Raw genomic sequence first — 20,286 nt, 5'->3', positions numbered from 1 at the left:
TCATATAAATATGAATATTATATATATGCATATCTAAATCTGAATATATATATATATATATATATATATATATATATATATATGTATAGGTACAGATAAATACCAGAATTATTTGAAGATGATACGTATGTTGATAATAACTTTTTTGGGATTATTAATATTAAAGACTGAGGAATTAAATCATTCTTTCAATATTTTGGTGGTTTTGAAAGAGTTTTATAGTTCTGGAACTGTGACATAATTAGTTTACAGAGGAAATACTTTCTATTAACATAGACTAGTAAGTCTTCTTGTTATAAAATTAATGAGTCATACTTCTGTCTAAATAATCTTCATATAATCAGAATCTTTAGTTCCATAAATGTAAATGCTATTTTTAGAAAGCTTTACTATTTGAGAATGCTTTGATATTGTGTTAATGTAGTATGAAAAGGGGCAGTAATTTAAGTGCATTATCTTAATTAAAATGTTCAATTGATTTGATCAGTCATGGTAAGTCTATATTGTGATCTATCAAAATTAAAGTTTATATTTAAAATGAGCTATATGAAACAAAGACCTCAGGGGCGGATAAGTGGCACAGTGGATAGGGCATCGGCCCTGGAGTCAGGAGTACCTGAGTTCAATTCTGACCTTAGACACTTAATAATTATCTAGCAGGTTGGCCTTGGGCAAGCCACTTAACCCCATTGCCTTGCAAAAACTTAAAAAAAACCCCAAACCACATAGAAGACTTGGACTAAATTTGAATGATGTTTAATTAATTTAGATTGAACTGATTATTCATATTACAGAAATGTTGATTTCCTGAGAGTCAACATATGCCTTTGTAGATTATAAAGTTTGCTTATATAATTGGATAACATGAATACTGCTAAATCAAAAATACCTTCCAAATGTATTGCCATGGTATCTGAAGTTTTAAACATTAGAGTCACTACCTATTGGTTCTCTTGAAAACTAGTAATAAAAAGAAAATATATTTTGCTATGTAGGATTCTCCCAGTTTCTAGATTGGCATAATTAAACCAGCATCATTCAGTTCTCAGCTAAAATCTCACTTTCAACATGAAGTATTTATTTATTATACTTAAATTGAATGCCATTTCTCTAGTTTTTCCATGTTGCTTCTTTAATTATATTGTGAGCTCCTTGAGAACATAGTTCTGTCTTAAACATTTCTTTTTGTTTCTTTATTTATTTGCATGTTTACTTGAGTTTTTTTTTTTTGCAAGGCAGTAGGATTAAATGATTTGCCCAAAGTCACACAACCAAGATTCCATTGCTATAACTACTGCATCACTTTACTGCCCCTGTGTTAAACATTTCTTTGCAACCCAATCACTTAGCATAGCATCTGAAAGAAGTAGGAACGCAATTTTCTTTGCTTTGTTTTCCTTTTACTTTAGTCATTAGTGAATAAAAGTGCTTGGATAAGGGCAGCTAGGTGGTGCAGTGGATAGAGCACTGGTCTTGGAGTCAGGAGTACCTGAGTTCAAATCCAACTTCAGACACTTAATAATTACCTAGCTGTGTGGCCTTGGGCAAGCCACTTAACGTCATTGCCTTACAAAAAAAAACAAAATTAAAAAAAAGTACTTGGATTATTATTCTCCTCTCTCCCAGGTATTCTTTGATTTCTTACAAGGTCCTGGAGTTAGATGACTTCCATGTCCAAAATTATTATTTGATATTATCAAAGTTCAGTCAACTCAATTTAATTCTATTTCATCCAGTGCAGTTGAATAAATATTTATTAAACATCAACTATATAAATGGTTATAGACTGGAGGTATAGAGAGAAAATAACACATTTTTTTCTCCTCAGAATTTAGCTCCGAGCAATAACACATGCAAACATAAGTAAAATAAATATCAGTACAAATTTCAATTTAAATGATCCTTTGCACAGGTGAAGAGGAAGAATATTCCAAGGATAGGAGACATGAGGAAAACATCAGTAAATCACTGATTTGGCAATAGGAAGGAACTTAGCGGCCATCTAGTCTAACCTTCTCATTTTAAAAAAAGAGTGGCCTGAGAAAAGAAAAAGATTGAGTGTCTTCACAAAGGCCATATTGCTAGTTAGAGAGCCAGAATCTATGTCTAGGTCTTCTAAATTTAATGTTCTTTCCAGTTTACCCTTTCGAAACCATTCTAAAAGGCACCTAAATTATAATATACCTGTGAAACAGAAAGGGTTACATGCTGCACAGACTTTTAATTTGATTGATTTGAATCTCTCCCACAATGACACCCTTAATCTATTAAGTCTTTAAATGAGAACTTCATGACTAATAATCCAAAAGATATGCAATTACATATATGCATATATGAATAAAAACATCAGAATAGATAAAGAAAAGGAAAGATAAGAGTTAAGAGAAAGAATTACCCAATGGAGGAGACTCCAGTGCCTAGAAATCTGACTAGCTGGTGAAATTTAGTCACAACACACCCTCCAGGATCTCAATTGGGAAAATCTGCTTAGCATTCCTTCCAAAGGGGTGACTTCCAAAGCTCACTTTCCCAAAAAAGACCTTTATAGTGCTCACACAAAAGTGGCACAAGTGCAAAGGTTTATAAAACTGAACTCAGTGATCCAGTAAGTTTCTAACAAAACATCCTCAGATTCTGAGTATAATCACTTACTCTATGTGTATTGTGTTAAATATCCAGGGACAGGTCAAGTCCCAGATGTGGACTCCAAAACATATTTACTTTTGTTGTACCCAAAAAGTGCATCAGAGACCAAGCTATGAATTTTGGGAGTGGATTTTATTACCTGACCGTGTGGAGCTCTGTTTGCTTCAAATCACACAGCCCCGAGTGTTCAGACCAAGTTTTTTATGGTATTTTTTTTGGGGGGGGGGGATTATTGTGAGCAAGCAGGATACAAAAGCAGAGATGACAGTTATATATATTTCAATGTCAGACAGATAATTACAAACATATGCAAACATATAGAGAGAGTCACATACTCCCAGGCCTCCAACAGGCTTAAGGTGAGTGGAATTTAGTATTCTATAGTTCCAACTACATCTGGGGAAAGGAGAGGTAGTCTAGGGAGGAAACAGGAATTTGCAGGCAAAACAAAAAGATCAGATTAACAAGAGCATTTTGTGATTCTTAGATAGGTTTTGTGATCACCCCCCCCCGCCCCCCAGGGTCAAACATCTGTGTCTTATCAATATATTTCCAGACCCAAAGGTGCCTCATCAAATTTATATTTCTAAGGAGTTTCTCAGGGCCTAGAAAAGTGTCAAGGACCCCTTTCATACAGGTATTACACAAATATTAATGTTGTACTTTACTTAGAATATTACCTAGCACTCTCTCTCTCAGAATATGTTTTGATCAATCAAGCTTTGATTCAGTGTGCTCTGGAAGTTCCTTCTTCTTGGCCCATGATGGCTGACAGGAAAAATCTCAAATTAACCCTTTATCTTTCAAACTTAAATTATATTTCCTTTATATGTATATATTATATTCATAATTAGACTGGAGAGATTGCAGATGACTTGGAAAATACTTAAAAACAAAATGGAGTTTATATTTTATCATAGAGGTAATTATGAATCATTGGAACTTTGACATGATCAATCCCATATGGAGGACATGTTTGAGTATAGACAAGACTAGAGATTAGAGGAAGGGAATGAATAGGAGAGTAGAGTATGTATTATAAAGGTGGAAAATGATGACAGCATGAAATTGCAAAATATTAGAGAAACAGGAATAGATTTAAGAGGTGTTCTAGATAGAATCAAAATTAAATGACAGCTGATTGGATAAGAGGCTAAGGGAGTAAAAAGTTAAAGACTAAAATAATTCTTCAAAATAGGTAAATTAAGAGTGGTAATGTCTTCAGCAGAAATAGAGAAGTTAGAAGCTGCAAGGGATGGTCATGAATTAATTATTTTTTCAAGATACCTTATTTTTTCACAATTGATATTTTATTTTATATTTACAAATGCATATTATGAAAGTGTTTCAACATTCATATGCATGTATAAATAAGTTACATAATTTCATACCACTCTCCCTTCCAAACAGTCTGCTGAACATTGTATGTATACATTTGTGTATAGCATGTATAGAGATTAGTTATTTTCTCTGTGGGAAATTAGAACTAAGGGAAAAGAAAGAAAACAATGAGAGAGAAAAGAAAAACATAAGAGAAATTTAAAAAGTGAACTTAGTGGTCATTCAGATTCTGTAGGTTTTACTTTGTTTTGCAGTATTTTGTATTTATACCTCTGAATGCAGTCCTCCTAGGGCTGTCCTGGGTCTCTGAACTGCTGAGAAAAGCTACATCCATCAAGGCTGATCAACTCATAATGTTGTTGATAATGTGTACAATGTTCTCTTGGCTCTGCTGCTTTCAGCATCAGTTGTTATACACCATTCCATGCTTCTGTAGAGTCTACCCATTCAAGGTTTCCTACCTAACAGTAGTCCTCCCTAAGGCATTCCCCAGTAGATGGGGACCCCCTAAATTTTCTTTCATATTGTGAGGTCAAAGGAAATAATCAGTTTTATTGCTCTTTGAGCATAATTCTATAATGCTCATCAGAACATTGGTTCAGAGATCAACTGCACCAACAGTGCATTAATGTCCTAATCTTCCAACTACCACTCCATCCTTAATTGTTTTCCTTCTGTCATATTAGTCAATTTCATAGGTGTGAGTTCATACTTCATAGATCTTATAACTTACATTTCTCTAATTAGTAACAATTTGGAACATTGTTTCATATGATTATATATAGCTTTAATTTCTTTGTTTGAAAACTTCCTGTTAATATCTTAGACCATTTATAAAATGGGGAATGAATTGTACCCTTATAAATTTGGGTCAATTCTCAATATATTTTAGAAATTAGACCTTTATCAGAATCCCTAGCTATTAAAATTTTTTTTCAAAACTTTCTATTTCCATTATAATCTTGTCAGCACTGGTTTATTAATGCAAAAACTATTTAATTTAATTTTCTTACAATCATCCATTTTGCATTTGATAATATACTCTAATTGTTGATAGATCATAAATTTCTTCCCTTTCCTAAGAGACATAGGATGTCTTGATCTATTAATTGGTCTGTGGTATTGCCCTTTGAGTCTAAATTCTGTAACCATTTTGACCTAATTTTGGTATAGAGTATGGTATGTGGGTCTATGACTAGTTTTTACCATAATATTTTCCAGTTTTCACAACAATTTTTGTCAAATAGTAGGTATTTATGCCAGAAAGTAATGACTTTGGGTTTGTCAGAGTAGATTATTGTAGACAGTTATTTAGTTACTTTAGAACTTATTCTTATCCACTGATCCCTTAGTCTATATTTAAACAGTCCTAGCTAGTTCTGTTGACTGCCATATTATAGTATAATTTTGGATCTGTGCAAGGTCACCTTCCTTTATATTTTTTTATCAGTTCCCTTGATTTTCTTGATATTTTGCTGCATCATATGAAATTTGTTATCATTTTTTCTACCTTGGTGAAATAATTATTGGGTACTTTTATTGGTAAAGCACTGAATAAGAAATTGAATTTTGTAGAACTGCTGTTTTTTTATATTTTCTCTACCTAATCATGAACAAGTGACATTTTTCCAGTTCTTTAGATCTGACTTTTTATATGAGAAGTGCTTTGTAATTGTGTTCTTAGAGTTTCTGGGTTTCTCTTGGGAGGTATATCCCTAAGTATTTAATGTTGCCTGCAGTTACTTTGAATGGAATTTCTCTTTCTTTCTCTTACTCCTAGGCTTTTTTGTTTATGTATATGTGTGTATATATATATATATATATATATATATATATATATATATATATATATATATATACATATACATATATATATACACATATACATATATAGAGAGATTTATATGGATTTATTTTATATCCTGCTACTTTGCTAAATTTAATTGCTTCAAGTAGTTTTTTGGATGATTTCCTCTGGTTCTCTAAGTATGCAATGAAATTAATTACATAGAGTGAAAGTTTTCGTTCTTCATTGCTTCAATTTCTTTTTCTTCTCTTATTACTAAAGCTAACATTTCTAATACTAGACTGAATATTAATAATGATAATGACATCTTTGTTTCACTCCTAATTATATAGGAAAAACTCCTGGTTTATTTCTATTGCATATAATATTTCTTAATGGTTTTTAGACAAATACTGCTGATTATTTTAGTGAAAAATCCATTTATTCCTTTATTCTGTAGTGTTTTTAATAGGAATAGATGTTGCATTTTATGAAAGGCTTTCTCCGAATCTCTTGAGTTAATTGCATGATTTCTATTGATTTTATTAAAGAAATGTTCACTTATGTTGAGTGTTTTCCTAATATTGAACCAATCCTGCCTACCTTGTATAAATCGTGCTTGATGAGAGTGTATTATCCTAGTTATAACTTGCTGTAATCTCTTTTTAATTTAAGAATTTTTTCATCAATGTTCATTAGGGAGATTGGTCAATAATTTTCTCTTATCTCTTTTACTTCTTCCAGTTTTAGCGATTCGCACAACAAAAGGAATTTGGTCACAAAAGGAATTGGGCAGAACTCTTTCCTTCTATTTTTAAAAGAGTTTATATAGAATTGGAAATTATTGATCCTTAAATGTTTGGTAGAATTCATTGATAAATTCACCTGGACCTGGAGACATTTTCTTAGGATGTTTATTGATGGCTTATTCAATTTCTTTTTCTTTAATGAGTTTATTTAAGTATTTTAATTCCTCTTCTATTAATCTGGATGGTTTATATTTTTGCAAATGTTCATTCATTTCACTTAGTTTATTAAATTTTAATGCCATAGAGTTTGGCAAAACAGCTCTGAATTATTTCTTTAATTTCTCCCTCATTGGTCTTGTGTACATCCTTTTTACTTTTGAAACTGGTAATTTGGTTTTCTTCTTTCTTTTTTAATCAGATCAAAAAGAGGCTTATGTATTTTATTACATTTTTTCATAAAACCAACTGTTACCTTTATTTATTAGGTCAATATCTTCCTTGCTTAAAATTTTGTTAAACTGTCCATTGATTTCCAGAATTTCTAATTTGTTATTTAATTGGGGATCTTTAATTTGTATTTGTCCTACCTTTTTAAAATTGTATACCCAATTCATTTAACTCCCCCCTCTCTTTATTTTACTCATATAAACCATTAAAGATATACAATTTTCCTTAAAAAGTTCCATGGTGAGCATCTAATAAATTTTGGTATGATATTCATTGTTATCATTTTCTTTTATATAATTAATGATTATTTCTTTGATGTACTATTTTGTTTCCAATAAATTTTTATTTATCTTTCCATGACCTTTATGACATGTAATTTTTAATACATCATTATCTGAGAAGTATTCATTTATTATTTCTGCCTTTCTGAATTTGAAGGTTTGTAAACCCTTGTAAATACACAGTTTTTGGTGTAGGTGCCATGTTTTACAGAGAAAAAAATATATTCTTTTCTATTCCCATTAAGTTTTCTCCAGAGGTCTATTATATCATGCTTTCTAAGATTTTAGTCACCTTCTTATTTTCTTTCTTTTTATTAGTTAGATTTATCTAGTTCTGGGAGAGGGAGGTTGAGGTTGCCCATTCTTAAAGTTTTGCTATTTTTGTAATTTCTTATAATTCACTGAGATTTTCCTCTAGAAATTTGGATTCTATACCATTAAGTGTATACATCTTTAAGAATTATATAGCTTAATTCACAATGGTGCCTTTTAAGAAGATGTAATTCCTTTCATTAATCTTTTTGATGAAATGCACTTTTGCTTTTGCTTTATCTGAGATCAAAGCTGTTACCCCTGATTTTGGGGGGGGGTTGCAAGGCAAATGGGGTTAAGTGGCTTGCCCAAGGCCACACAGCTAGGTAATTATTAAGTGTCTGAGACTGGATTTGAACCCAGGTTCTCCTGACTCAAGGGCTGGTGCTTTATCCACTATGCCACCTAGCCGCCCCCACCCCTGATTTTTTTTTTGCTTCGACTGAAGCATAAGATATTTTGCTCCATCTTTTTACCTTTACCCTGTGTATATCTCTCTGCTTCAAATTGTTTCCTGGAAACAACACATTCTAGGATTCTGGTTGTTAATCCATTTGACTATCTGCCTCAGTTTTATGGAACAGTTCATCCCATTCATGTTTTCCATTAAGTTTACTAATTCTGTATTCCTCTCCATGTTGTCTTTTTCCCCATTTATATTTTTCTCTTTCCTTTGCTCTTATTCCTCTTCACCGAAGTTTTACTCCTTTTCCCCTTTAACTTTTCTCTTAAAAGTTAACTTTCAGTTCATTTTTACTTATACAATTGATTTCCCTTTTATCAGTCCCATCTTCCCTTTTCTTTCCCTCCCCCCCACTTCTCTGTGGGGGAGGATAGATTTTTCAATCCAAGTGGAAATGTATCTTATTCTCTCTAGGTCAAATATATTGAATAGAAATTACTCATTGTTTTTTTAGTCTCTAATATAATGGATCTGTGTATCTGTGTATCTCTTCACTTGGAATTATTTATTCATAGAAATACTATCAGTCAAGGACTATCAGTCAAATACCATCAATTAAAACTTAATCAATTGATTGTTTGATTGCTGGATAAATTCAAAGTACTATTAATCTAAGTATAATCACAGATTGATAAGTAGCATTGCCTCATAGTCACTAAATATCCTGCCCTCTCATTTGAAATACACTTCTCAAGAGTCATGAATTTCATCAAAGTATCTTATACCTTATCCCCTTATCATCATCTTACACCTTATCTCCTTTTCCAGTATCCTCCTAGGACTCACAATCCTCATGAGCCACAGTATCATCCAAAGCCAAATCATTTCATGAGCCATTAGTATTCCTCCCAACAAAATCTCTCCCACAGTCCTCCCATTCACTTCTTAAACCAGGGTACATATACCCATGTTAACTGTAGTATGGATTAAGCCCTACCATTTTAAGTAGGTTCCCATCCTTTGCCCAGAAAGTCACTTCTGATATAATTACCTATTGAGTCTTTAAGTGTTCTACATTCTGGGACACTCTTGAAGGTCTCTTAAGAATTTGACACTTGATTGTAAATTATGGGAGATACTGACTCAAATTGCTCAGCATAGTATGCCCTCAACAGAGAAAGTGCTAAGCATTCTGAGCAAAGCAGAATTAATGTAGGTCAAAAGAAAATGGACATATACCTTTAGAGTAAATACCCCTGCTTTTCATCTAGTCTTTTTGTCTTAAACACAAGGATATCCTCTTCATTGCAAAGACAAAAACCAACCATACTCATATCCTCTAAATTCAATTTCTTCAATTATATTCAACTCTTTATGTTCCTTTTCATTTTCATTAGAACTCTCAAGATTTACAAGTATTATATCTTCCCTTATTGGTTGTATACAATATGATCATCTTGACTAACATTTTCTTTGGTTTGGTTTGGTTTTTCCTTCCCCTTTTCATTTACCTTTTAAGGTATCACTTGAGTTGTGTATTTGGCAATTGAAATTTCTGTTCAGTTCTGGTATTTTTATCAGGAAATTAGGGAAGTCCTCTATTTCATTGAGTATCCATTTTTTTCCACAAGAGAATATGCTGAATTTTGCAGATTAGTAAATTCTTGGTTGTATTCCAAAGTCCTTTACCCTCTGATATATGGTATCTCAGTTCCTCAAGTCCATCATTGTTCAAACTGATAAGTCCTGTGTAAATCTGATAGTGTTTTGTTTGTATTTAACTTGCTTCTTTTTTTTTTTTTTTGCTTTTTACAGTATTTCCTACTTTACTTGCATATTCTGGAATTTGGCTATGATAGCCCTTGAAGGTTTTTATCCTGGTGTCTCCTTCTTCAGAAGTCCTGTGTTTTCTTTCAATGGCTATTTTGTCTTCTTGTTCTAGCAGATTTGGACGGTTTTCCCTGATAATTTACTGCAAGACATTTTTAGGTTCTTTTTTGCTTAATCTAGACTTTCTGGTAGTCCAATAATTTGTAAATTATGTCTTCTGTGTCTATTTGCCAGTTCATTTGTTTTTCCTAAAAGGTACTTTATGTTTTCTTTGATTTTTTTCAGCTTTTTGACTTGTTTGATAGACTCTTATAGTCTGATAGATTCATTGATTTCTGTTTGTCCAATTGCAAATTTTTTGAGTTTTATTTTCTTCAATTGTCTTTTGTTTTCTTTACCAGTTGGAGTTAACATCTTTGGTCAACTTTTCACAATTTTCCTGCATTATTTTCATTTCTATTTTTTTTCATCTTTTCTTCTTCCTTTCTTCTTTGGTTTTTAAATTCTTTTTAAGCTATTCTATGAGCTTATTGATTTGAGTCCAATTCATCCACTCTTTTGAGACTTCCCCTGGGGGGAATCTTTCACTGTTTTCTTCTTCCAAGGTGTTATTGTTACCATCTTTATCTGCCTCCTAGCTTTCTATACTGAGCATTCCTAACTTTTTTTGCTCATCCTGCAGTGCCTGTGCTCTAATCATATAATATAGGGAGTATAGACACAAGCTTTTTATGCTGGGGCTAGGGTTTGATCTGTGGCTTGTTGTTGGCAAAGATGTGGTTTATGTAGTCCAGGAGTTGCTTTTTCAAAGGTTTGTTTCCTTTTTTTGTCCAGTTTCTGCCTTTATAGTGATTTATTCCTAACCCAATCCTGTCTTTTGCTCCCGTATTCCCAGGGTTCAGTCATTGTGCTTGGATATCCCCCTCCCCAGGTGGACTTGCTATATAGCTACCAGGACCTATTTTATTGTCAGGCTTTTATGACCTGGACTTCACTGTAGCTATCAGCCTTACGCTGGCTTTCATGCTGGGTTTTACTTCCCCTTTCCCCCTAAAGAGACAGATCTTCACTGAAGGTTTTTCATGATAACTAGAGTTGAAAATTTCTTTATGTCTTGTATTTTTTTTGGTAGAATCTGTAGTCTTAATATCTGTGCAGAGGATTCATTTAGCTTTCTAGAGGGAAAAGATCTGAGAGCATGCTAGCTTCACACTGCCATCTCAGGTACACCCTGGAAGTTCCCACAACAGCATTTTCTAAGCAATGAGAATAATGTTCATTCTGTCCACAGGTGAAAAAAAATGAGAGAACTGTGCTTGCAATATTTATTAATTCATTTATTAAAACTTTTTATTCCTTTGATAAAAATCTACATTTTAATTCTTTTGTGTTTGTTACTTCAGTTAATCAAACATATATGTAAAGAAAAAAAAATACTCAAACAACCATGAAGTTACAGGTTGTCATTTGTTTCTGTTTTGCATTATGCCCAAAATTCACAAGAGATAATATTTTTATTTATTTATCTGTTTATTTATTTATTTATTTGTTTGTTTTTAAATTTTACAATTTTCCCCCTAATCTCACTTCCCTCTCTCCACCCACCACAAAAGGCAATCTGATAGTCTTTACATTGTTTCCATGCTACACATTGTTCTAAGTTGAATGTGTGGAGAGAGATTTAATATTCTTAAAGAGAAAAAAATAAAATATAAGAAATAGCAAAATTACATACCAAAATAAGGTTGTTTTTAATAAAGTAAAAGTAATAGTATTTTGTATTTGATTAAACTCCACATTTCTTTCTCTGAATACAGATGGTATTCTCCATGGCAGATACCCACAAATTATCCCTGATTCTTGCACTAATGAAATGAGCAAATTCATTAAGATTTAGAATCAACCCCATGTTGCTGTTATGGTATACAATGTTCTTCAGTTTCTGCTCATCTTGCTCAGCATCAGGTCATGCAAATTCCTTTAGGCTTCTCTGAATTCACATCCCTCCGGGTTTCTAATAGAACAATATTGTTCCATAACATACATATACCCCAAATGATGGACATTCACTCAATTTCCAATTCTTTGTCACCACAAACAGAGCTGCTATGAAAATTTTTGTACATGATATTTTTCATGATCTCTTCAGAGTAGAGACACAGTAGTGAAATTGCTGTATAAAAGGGTATACACATTTTATTTTCCTCTGGGCATAATTCCAAATTGCTCTCCAGAAAGGTTGGATGTGTTCACGGCACCACTAACAATGTATTAGTGTCCCAGATTTCCCACGTCCTTTCCAACACTGATCAATGTCCTTTCTGGTCATATTGGCCAGTCTGAGAGGTGTGAGGTGGTACCTCAGAGATGCTTTAATATGCAGTTCTCTAATCAGTAGTGATTTAGAGCAATTTTTAATATGACTATTGATCACTTTGATTTCCCCATCTGTATATGGCTTCTGCATAACCTTTGACCATTTGTCAACTGTAGAATGGTTTGGGTTTTTGAAAATTTGGCTCAGTTCTCTGTATATTTTAGAGATGAGTTCTTTGTCAGAAATATTAGTTATAAAAAATATTTTCAAATTTATATTTCTTCTGATCTTTATTACAGTGACTTTATGTAAAAGCTTTTTAATTTAATATAATATAATCAAAAGTATCTAATTTGTTTTTAATAATGTTCTTGATCTCTTCCTTGGTCAAAAACTGCTTCACTTTCTGTAGATCTGACAGGTAAACTTTTCTTTGATCTTCAAGTTTGACTATAATATTGTCTTTTAAGTCTAAAACCTGTATCCGTTTAAATTTTATCTTAGAACAGGGTGTGAGGTGTTGGTCTATTGAAGGTTTCTGCCATACTAACTTCCAATTCTTTAATGATGAGAGTGGGAATTTGCGGTATCACACTAATAGGCTTTTGCTGTCTCTGTCTTCCTATAACTCATTCAACTTCTCCTCTAAGAATCTGGATCCTATGCACTTGTTGCATACATATTTAGTATTGAAATTGATTCATTTTCTATGGTACCTGTTAGGGGGATATAGTTTCATTCCTTACCAATTTTAATGAGATCAATTTTTGCAGCAGCTTTATCTGAGATAAGGATTGCAATCCCTGCTTTTTTTCATTACAGCTGAAGCAAAATAAATTTTATTCCAACCTTTTATCTCTACCCTATATGTGCCTCTCTACTTCAAATGAGATTCTTGTAAGTAGCATATTTTAGGATTTTGAGTTTTAATCTACTCTATAATTTGTTTATGTTTTATGGGAGAATTCATCCCATTCACATTCATTAGTTAATAAATATTTATCACCTTCCATGCCATCTACCCTCTGTTTGTATTTTTCCCATTTTTTCACTTTATCTATATTCCCCAGTATTTTGTTTCTGAATACCACCATCTTCAATGTGTTCTTCCCCTTAAATCCAACCACTCTCCCCTTTCTTTCCCCTTTCCCTTTGCCCCTTCTTCCTTACCTTCCTTCTATTAGTTACTCTTTTCCTCCTTTCCCTTTCCCTTTTTAATACTTGAAAGTTACGTTTCTTAACTGAATGTGTGTATGCTGACTTTATATTTTTATAAAGATTTTATTTATTTTGAGTTTTAAATTTTTCCCCCTAATCTTACTCCCTCCCACCACCCCCAACAGAAGGCAATTGACCAGTCTTTACATTGTTTCCATGGTACACATTGATCCAAATTGAATGTGATGAGAGAGAAATTATATCCTTAAGGAAGAAACAAAGTATTCCAATTTTTTACAGGGCTGCAATAAATATTTTTGTACAAGTAATTATTTTACCCTTTTTCATCATCTCTTCAGGATATAGACCCAGTAGTGGTATTGCTGGGTCAAAGGGTATGCACATTTTTGTTGGCATTTGGTCATAGTTCCAAATAGCTCTCCAGGGGGTGTGGATGAGTGCACAGCTCCACCAACAGTTTATTGTGTCCCAATTTTCCCACAACCCTTTCAACAATTATCATTATCCTTTCTGGTTATATTGGCCAATCTGAGAGGTGTGAGGTGATACCTCAGAAAAGCTTTAATTTGCATTTCTCTAATAATTAATGATTTCAAGCATTTTTTCATATGGCTATGAATTGCTTTGATCTCCTCATATGTAAATTGCCTTTCCATATCCTTTGACAATTTGTCAATTGGGGAATGGCTTTTTGTTTTAAAAATATGACTCAGTTCTCTGTATATTTTAGAAATGAGTCCTTTGTCAAAATAATTAGTTGTAAAGATTGTTTCCCAATTTACTACTTTTCTTTTGATCTTGATTACATTGGTTTTATCTGTGCAAAAGTTTTTTTAATTTAATGTAATTGAAATCATCTAATTGGTTTTTGGTGATGGTCTCCAACTCTTCCTTTGTCATAAACATAAACTGCTCCCCATTCCATAGGTTTGACAGGTAAACTAGTCCTTGATCTTCTAATTTGCTTGTAGTATTGTTTTTTTATGTCTAAGTCTTGGAACCATTTGAATCTTATCTTGGTAAAGGGTGTTAGGTATTGATCAAATCTAAGTTTCTTCCATACTAACTTCCAATTATCCCAGCAGTTTATATCAAAGAGGGAGTTTTTATCCCAATAGCTGGACTCTTTGGGTTTATCAAACAGCAGATTACTATAATCATCTCCTGCTATTACGCCTTGTCTATTCCACTGGTCCACCAATCTATTTCTTAGCCAATACCAAGCAGTTTTGATGACTGATGATTTATCAGGTAGGTCTAAGTCACATTCTTTTGCACTTTTTTCCATTAAACTCCTAGCAATTCTTGAATTTTTATTTCTCCATATGAATTTACTTACAATTTTTTCTAACTCGTTAAAGAAAATTTTTGGAATTTTAATTGGTAGGGCATTAAACACATAGTTTAGTTTTGGTAGAATTGTCATTTTTATTATATTAGCTCTACCTATCCATGAGCAGTTTATATTTGCCCAGTTATTTAAATCTCATTTAGTTTGTGTGAGACGTGTTTTATGATTACTTTCAAAAAGAATCTTAGTCTGTCTTGGCAAATATACTCCCAAGTATTTTATATTGTCTGAGGTTACTTTGAATGGGATTTCTCTTTCTAGCACTTCCTGCTGTATCTTTCTAGACATATATAGAAAAATTGAGCATTTATGAGGGTTTACTTAATAACCTGCAACTCTAATAAAATTCCTAATTGTTTCCAGTAGTTTTTTGGATGACTTCTTGGGATTTTCTAGGTAGACCATAATGTCATCTGAAAAGAATGAGAATTTTGTCTCTTCCTTCCCAATTCTAATTCCTTCAATTTCCTTTTCTTCTCTAATTGCTGACACTAACATTTCTAATATAATATTGAATAGTAGTGGTGATAATGGGCATCCTTGTTTCACCCCTGATCTTATTGGGAAAGCCTCTCCCCGTTCCCCATTGAATTTAATGCTTGTTGATGGTTTCAGATAGATACTGCTAATTATTTTAAGGAACAGTGCATTTATTCCTACACTCTCTAGTGTTTTTAATAGGAATGGATGCTGTATTTTTTTTCAAAATCTTTTTCAGCATCTATTGATTTTATCATATGATTTCTGATTGGTTTGTTTTTCAGATAATTGAGTATACTAACAGTTTCCCTAATATTGAACAAACCTTGCATTCCTGGAATAAATCCAACTTGATCATAATATATGATCCTAGTGATAACTTGTAATCATTTTGCTAAGATTTTATTTAAGATTATTGCATCTATATTCATCAGGGAAATAGGTCTATAATTTTCTTTCTCTCTTTTAACTCTTCCTGGTTTAGGTAACAGCACCATATTGGTTTCATAGAAAGAGTTAGGCACAGTTCTGTCTTACCCTATTTTTCCAAAGAGTTTATATATAATTGGAACCAATTGTTCCTTAAATGTTTGGTAGAATTCACTTGTGAATCCATCAGGCCCTGTAGATTTTTTTAAGGGAGTTCAATGATGGTTTATTGAATTTCTTTTTCTGAGTTAGGGTAGTTTAGGTATTCAAACTCTTCTTCATTTAACATGGGCAACTTATATTTTTCTAAATATTCATCCATTGCACTTAGATTAATAAATTTATTGGCATAGAGTTGGGCAAAATAATTTAGAATTATTACTTTAATTTCCTCTTCAATGGGGGTGAGTTCACCTTTTTGGTTCATGATACTAACAATTTCATTTACTTCTTTCTTTTTTTAATCAAATTGACAAGAGTTTTATCAATTTTATTGGTTTTTTTCATAATACCAACATTTGGTTTTATTTATTAATTTAATAGTTTTTTTGCTTTCGATTTTATTGATTTCTCCTTTAATTTTTAGAATTTTTAATTTATTATTTAATTGGGGATTTTTGATTTGTTCTTACTCTAATTCTTTAGTTGCATATTTAGTTCATTGATTTCCTCCTTCTCCAATTTATTCATGTATGCATTTACAGCTATAATATATCCTCTGAGAATCACTTTGAATGAATCACATAAGTTTTGGTATGTTGTTTGGTATGTTGTTTCATTATTATCATTATCTAGTATAATTTCTTTTTTGGTCCACTCATTTTTTAAAATGAGGTTATTTAGTTTCCAAACTGATCTGGGTCTATATCTCTTTGGCCCAATATTGCATATGACTTTTATTGCATTGTGATCTGAGAAAGATGTATTCACTATTTCTGCCTTTCTGCAGCTGATCATTAGGTTTTTATGTCTTAGTGAATGGTCACTTTTTGTATAAGTTCCATGTACTGCAGAGAAAAAGGTATATTCCTTTCTATCCCCATTCAGTCTCCTCCATAAGTCCAACATATCTAATTTTTCTAACAATCTATTTACCTCCTTAAATTCTTTCTTGTTTATTTTATGATTTGATTTATCTAGATCTGAGAGCAGGATGTTGATGTCTCCCACTAGTAGAGTTTTGCTGTCTATGTCTTCCTGTAGTTATTTCAGCTTCTCCTATAAGAATTTGGGTACTATCCTACTGGGTGCATATATATTCAGTATTGAAATGACTTTATTGTCTATGGCAACTTTTAGGAGGAAAAAGTTTCCTTCCTTATCTCTTTTAATGCTATCTACTTTTGTTGCTGCTTTGTCTCACATAAGGATTGCTACCCCTACTTGTTTTGCTTCAGTTGAAGCAAAATATATTTTACTCCAACCTTTCACCTTTACTCTATATGTATCTCTCTGCTTCAGATGAGTTTCTTGTAAGCAGCATGTTGTAGAATTCTGGTTTTTAATCCACTCTGCTATTGGCTTATGTTTTAAGGGAGAGTTCATTTCATTCACATTCAAAGTTTTGATTACTAATTCTTTATTGCCCTCCATGCTATCTTCCCTCTGTTTGTATTTTACCCCTCCCCCTTATCCATATTCCCAAGTATGTTGTTTCTGAATACCACCCCCTTCAATGTTTTTTCCCTCCTATATCATACCCTCCCCTTTCTTTCCTCTTTCCCTTTTTCCTTTTTCCCTTCCCTTCCTTTTGTTATTTCCCCCTTTTCCCCCCCTCTCCTTGCCTTCCCCCATCCCCCCTTCCCTTTTCCCTTTTTAATACTTGAAAGGTTAGATGTTTTATAAGTTAACTGACTATGTACAGGTTTACTTTAAGCCAAGTCTGATGAGAAGAAGATTCAGGTATTTCTCATCTGCTCCCTTCTTCCCCTCTATTACCATAGGTTTTTTGTACCTCTTAGTGTGATGAGATTTATCCCATTCTATCCCCTCCCTCCTCCCATCTCTTTCCTGTCCCCCTTTTTAAGGAGGTAGTGTTTTTTAGATCATTATATCTAAGTCATAGAAAATTCTGAGTGTCCCTTCTATTTCTGTATATTCTATTGAATAATGGTCAACATTCCTGAGAGTTCTAAGACTATGTCTCCCAAATAGGGTTCAAGTAAGTGACATCTCTTTCAATAGCAGTCTCATGGATAGGTCATGAATGTCCTTCATTTCTCACTAGGTATATGCTCTCTCTTAGAGTTATAATTCTCAAGATTTATGAGAATCTTTTTCCACATGCAGGGATATATATAGCCAGTTTCATCTTACTGCATAGCAGTTTTTTCCTTTTACCACCCCCTTGTTTTTTTTTTAACCTTTTCATGTGTCTCTTGAACCTCCTGTTTAATGTCCAAATTTTCTGTTTAGCTCTGGTCTTTTCATCAGAAATTTTTGGAATTCATCCATTTTGTTAAATTTCCATCTTTTTTCCCTGGAAGAGAAGGCTCATCTTTGTGGGAAAGCAGATTCTTGGCTGCTTTCCAAGCTCCCTTGCTCTTCGAATTTTCTTGTTCCAGGCCCTTCGATCCCTTAATGTTGATGCAGCCAGGTCCTGCGTGATCCTTACTGTGGCTCATGGATATATAAATTGTTTCTTTCTGGCTCCTTGCATGATTTTCTCCTTTATTTGATAGTTCTGGAATTTGGTCACAACATACCTTGGGGTTTTCATTTTAGGATCTTTTTCTGGTGGGGATTGATGTACTCTTTCAATAACTACTTTGCACTCCAATTCCATGACATCAGGGCAGTTTTCCATCACTAGATCCTGTAATATTAAGTCCAGGCTTTTTTTTCTTCAATGTTTTCAGGAAGTCCTATAATTTTCAGGTTGCCCCTCCCCAATCTATTCTCAAGGTCAGTGATTTTGTTGATGATGTATTTTACATTTTCTTCTATTTTTTCTATTTTTTAATTTTGTTTAACTGACTCTTGCTATCTCATGGAGTTGTTTGATTCTGTAGACTCCATTCTTTTTTGGAGGAAGGAATTTTCTTCATTAACCTTTTGCAACTCCTTTTCCAATTGGTCAATTCTACTTTTGAAAGAGCTTTCCATTTGACCAATTGAAGTTTTGAGAGAATTATTTTCTTTTTGCATTTGCTCAATTGAGGATCTGAGAGCATTATTCTCATTTTGTATTTGTCCAATTGATGATGTGAGAGATTTATTCTCCTTTTGTATTTGTCCAATTCTACTTTCTAAGGTTTTCTTTTCTCATTGCAAGGTATTAATTGTCTCCCCCAAATTTTCCAGTTGATATTTAAACTCCTTCCTTATTTCTTCAAGGTAGTCTTTCTGTGCTGAAGACCATATTGTATTCTCCTCAGAGCTTCCAGATCTTTCTGAGTTAGGGTCTTTTGCTTCCAACAATTTTTCTATGGATCCACCTTTCTGCTGACCCTTCTTCATATTGCTAAGACCTTAATTTGGGGAGGGGCTGGTTCCCAGGGCCTTAGGATCTCTAAAAGCTTTACTCATTGAGTGCAATTTCTCTGGCTGGCCAGTAAGAGGTGGTGGTTGCTTTCTCTGGAGTGTCTGTGACCTTGATTGAGGCCTTCTCCCTTTCCTTGAAGGGAGGGGTTGGAGCTATTGAATTCTTTTGACTTCAATCATTGGTGGGCTTTACCCTGGCCTGAGGTCATTCCTCAACTGGGCTGGTTCTTCTGCTCACACACCTGGGCCTGAAGCAGAATTAGTTTGCATTTGTTTACTCTAGGAAGAAGTCTGAGCTATAATGGTATTCATGAGTTCCTCAGACCAGAGGGGTCCAGGGATGGTGTCCCCAGCTATCCTGCTCCAGAACTCTACCCCCCAGCCCTGTCCGCAAGCTCCGGGAGACAGCACCAACACTAGTGCCTTTGCTCCCCAGCCGACCCAAGCCCCTGCCATCCAGCCCCACCACTGATCCAGTAGGTCCAGCTCTTGGGCACTCAGACTCCAGGCTCCAATTCAACTGTTAATCTGGTTGATTAGGGGATGATCCTCCCTCTCAGCCTAGACTCACCTGCCTGATGCTGCTGTAGGAGACAAATCCTGAGGTAGATGTTCTTTCTCCTGGCTTTTCTGTCTGGGTTTTGTGGGTGGGATTTCTTTTAAGAGGTTTGTTTCATGTGATAGATGGGGAAAGATCAGGCTACTTTGGAACTGTGCCTGTCTTCTCTCCCCCATCTTGGCTGGAAGTCCAGGAATGGTTTGTTTTAAAATAATTTGACTCAGTTCTCTGTATATTTTCAAATGAGTCCTTTGTCAGAAACATTAGTTGTAAAGACTGTTTCCTAGTTTACTATATTTCTTTTGATCTTGGTTACAGTGCTTATGTCTGTGCAAAAACCTTTTAATTTAATGTAATCAAAATCATCTAGTTTCTTTTCAGTGATGTTCTCCATCTCTTCCTTGGTCATAAATGGCTTCCCTTTCCATAGATGTGACAGATAAACTAGTCCTTGATCTTCTAGTTTCCTTATCCTATTGTTTTTTATGTCTAAATTCTGTATCCATTTGCATCTTATCCTGGTGTATGGTGTGAGAAGTTGATCTAATCTAAGTTTCTTCAATACTAACTTCCAATTTTCCTACCAAGTTTATCAAAGAGAGAGTTTTTATCCCAATAGCTGGACTCTTTGGGTTTATCAAACAGCAGATTATTATAGTAGTTTCCTGCTATGGCACCAAGTCTATTCCACTG

The sequence above is a fragment of the Macrotis lagotis genome, chromosome X (genome assembly GCF_037893015.1).
Source record: "Macrotis lagotis isolate mMagLag1 chromosome X, bilby.v1.9.chrom.fasta, whole genome shotgun sequence".
Lineage (NCBI taxonomy): Eukaryota > Metazoa > Chordata > Mammalia > Peramelemorphia > Peramelidae > Macrotis > Macrotis lagotis.
This window is presented reverse-complemented; position numbering follows the sequence as displayed.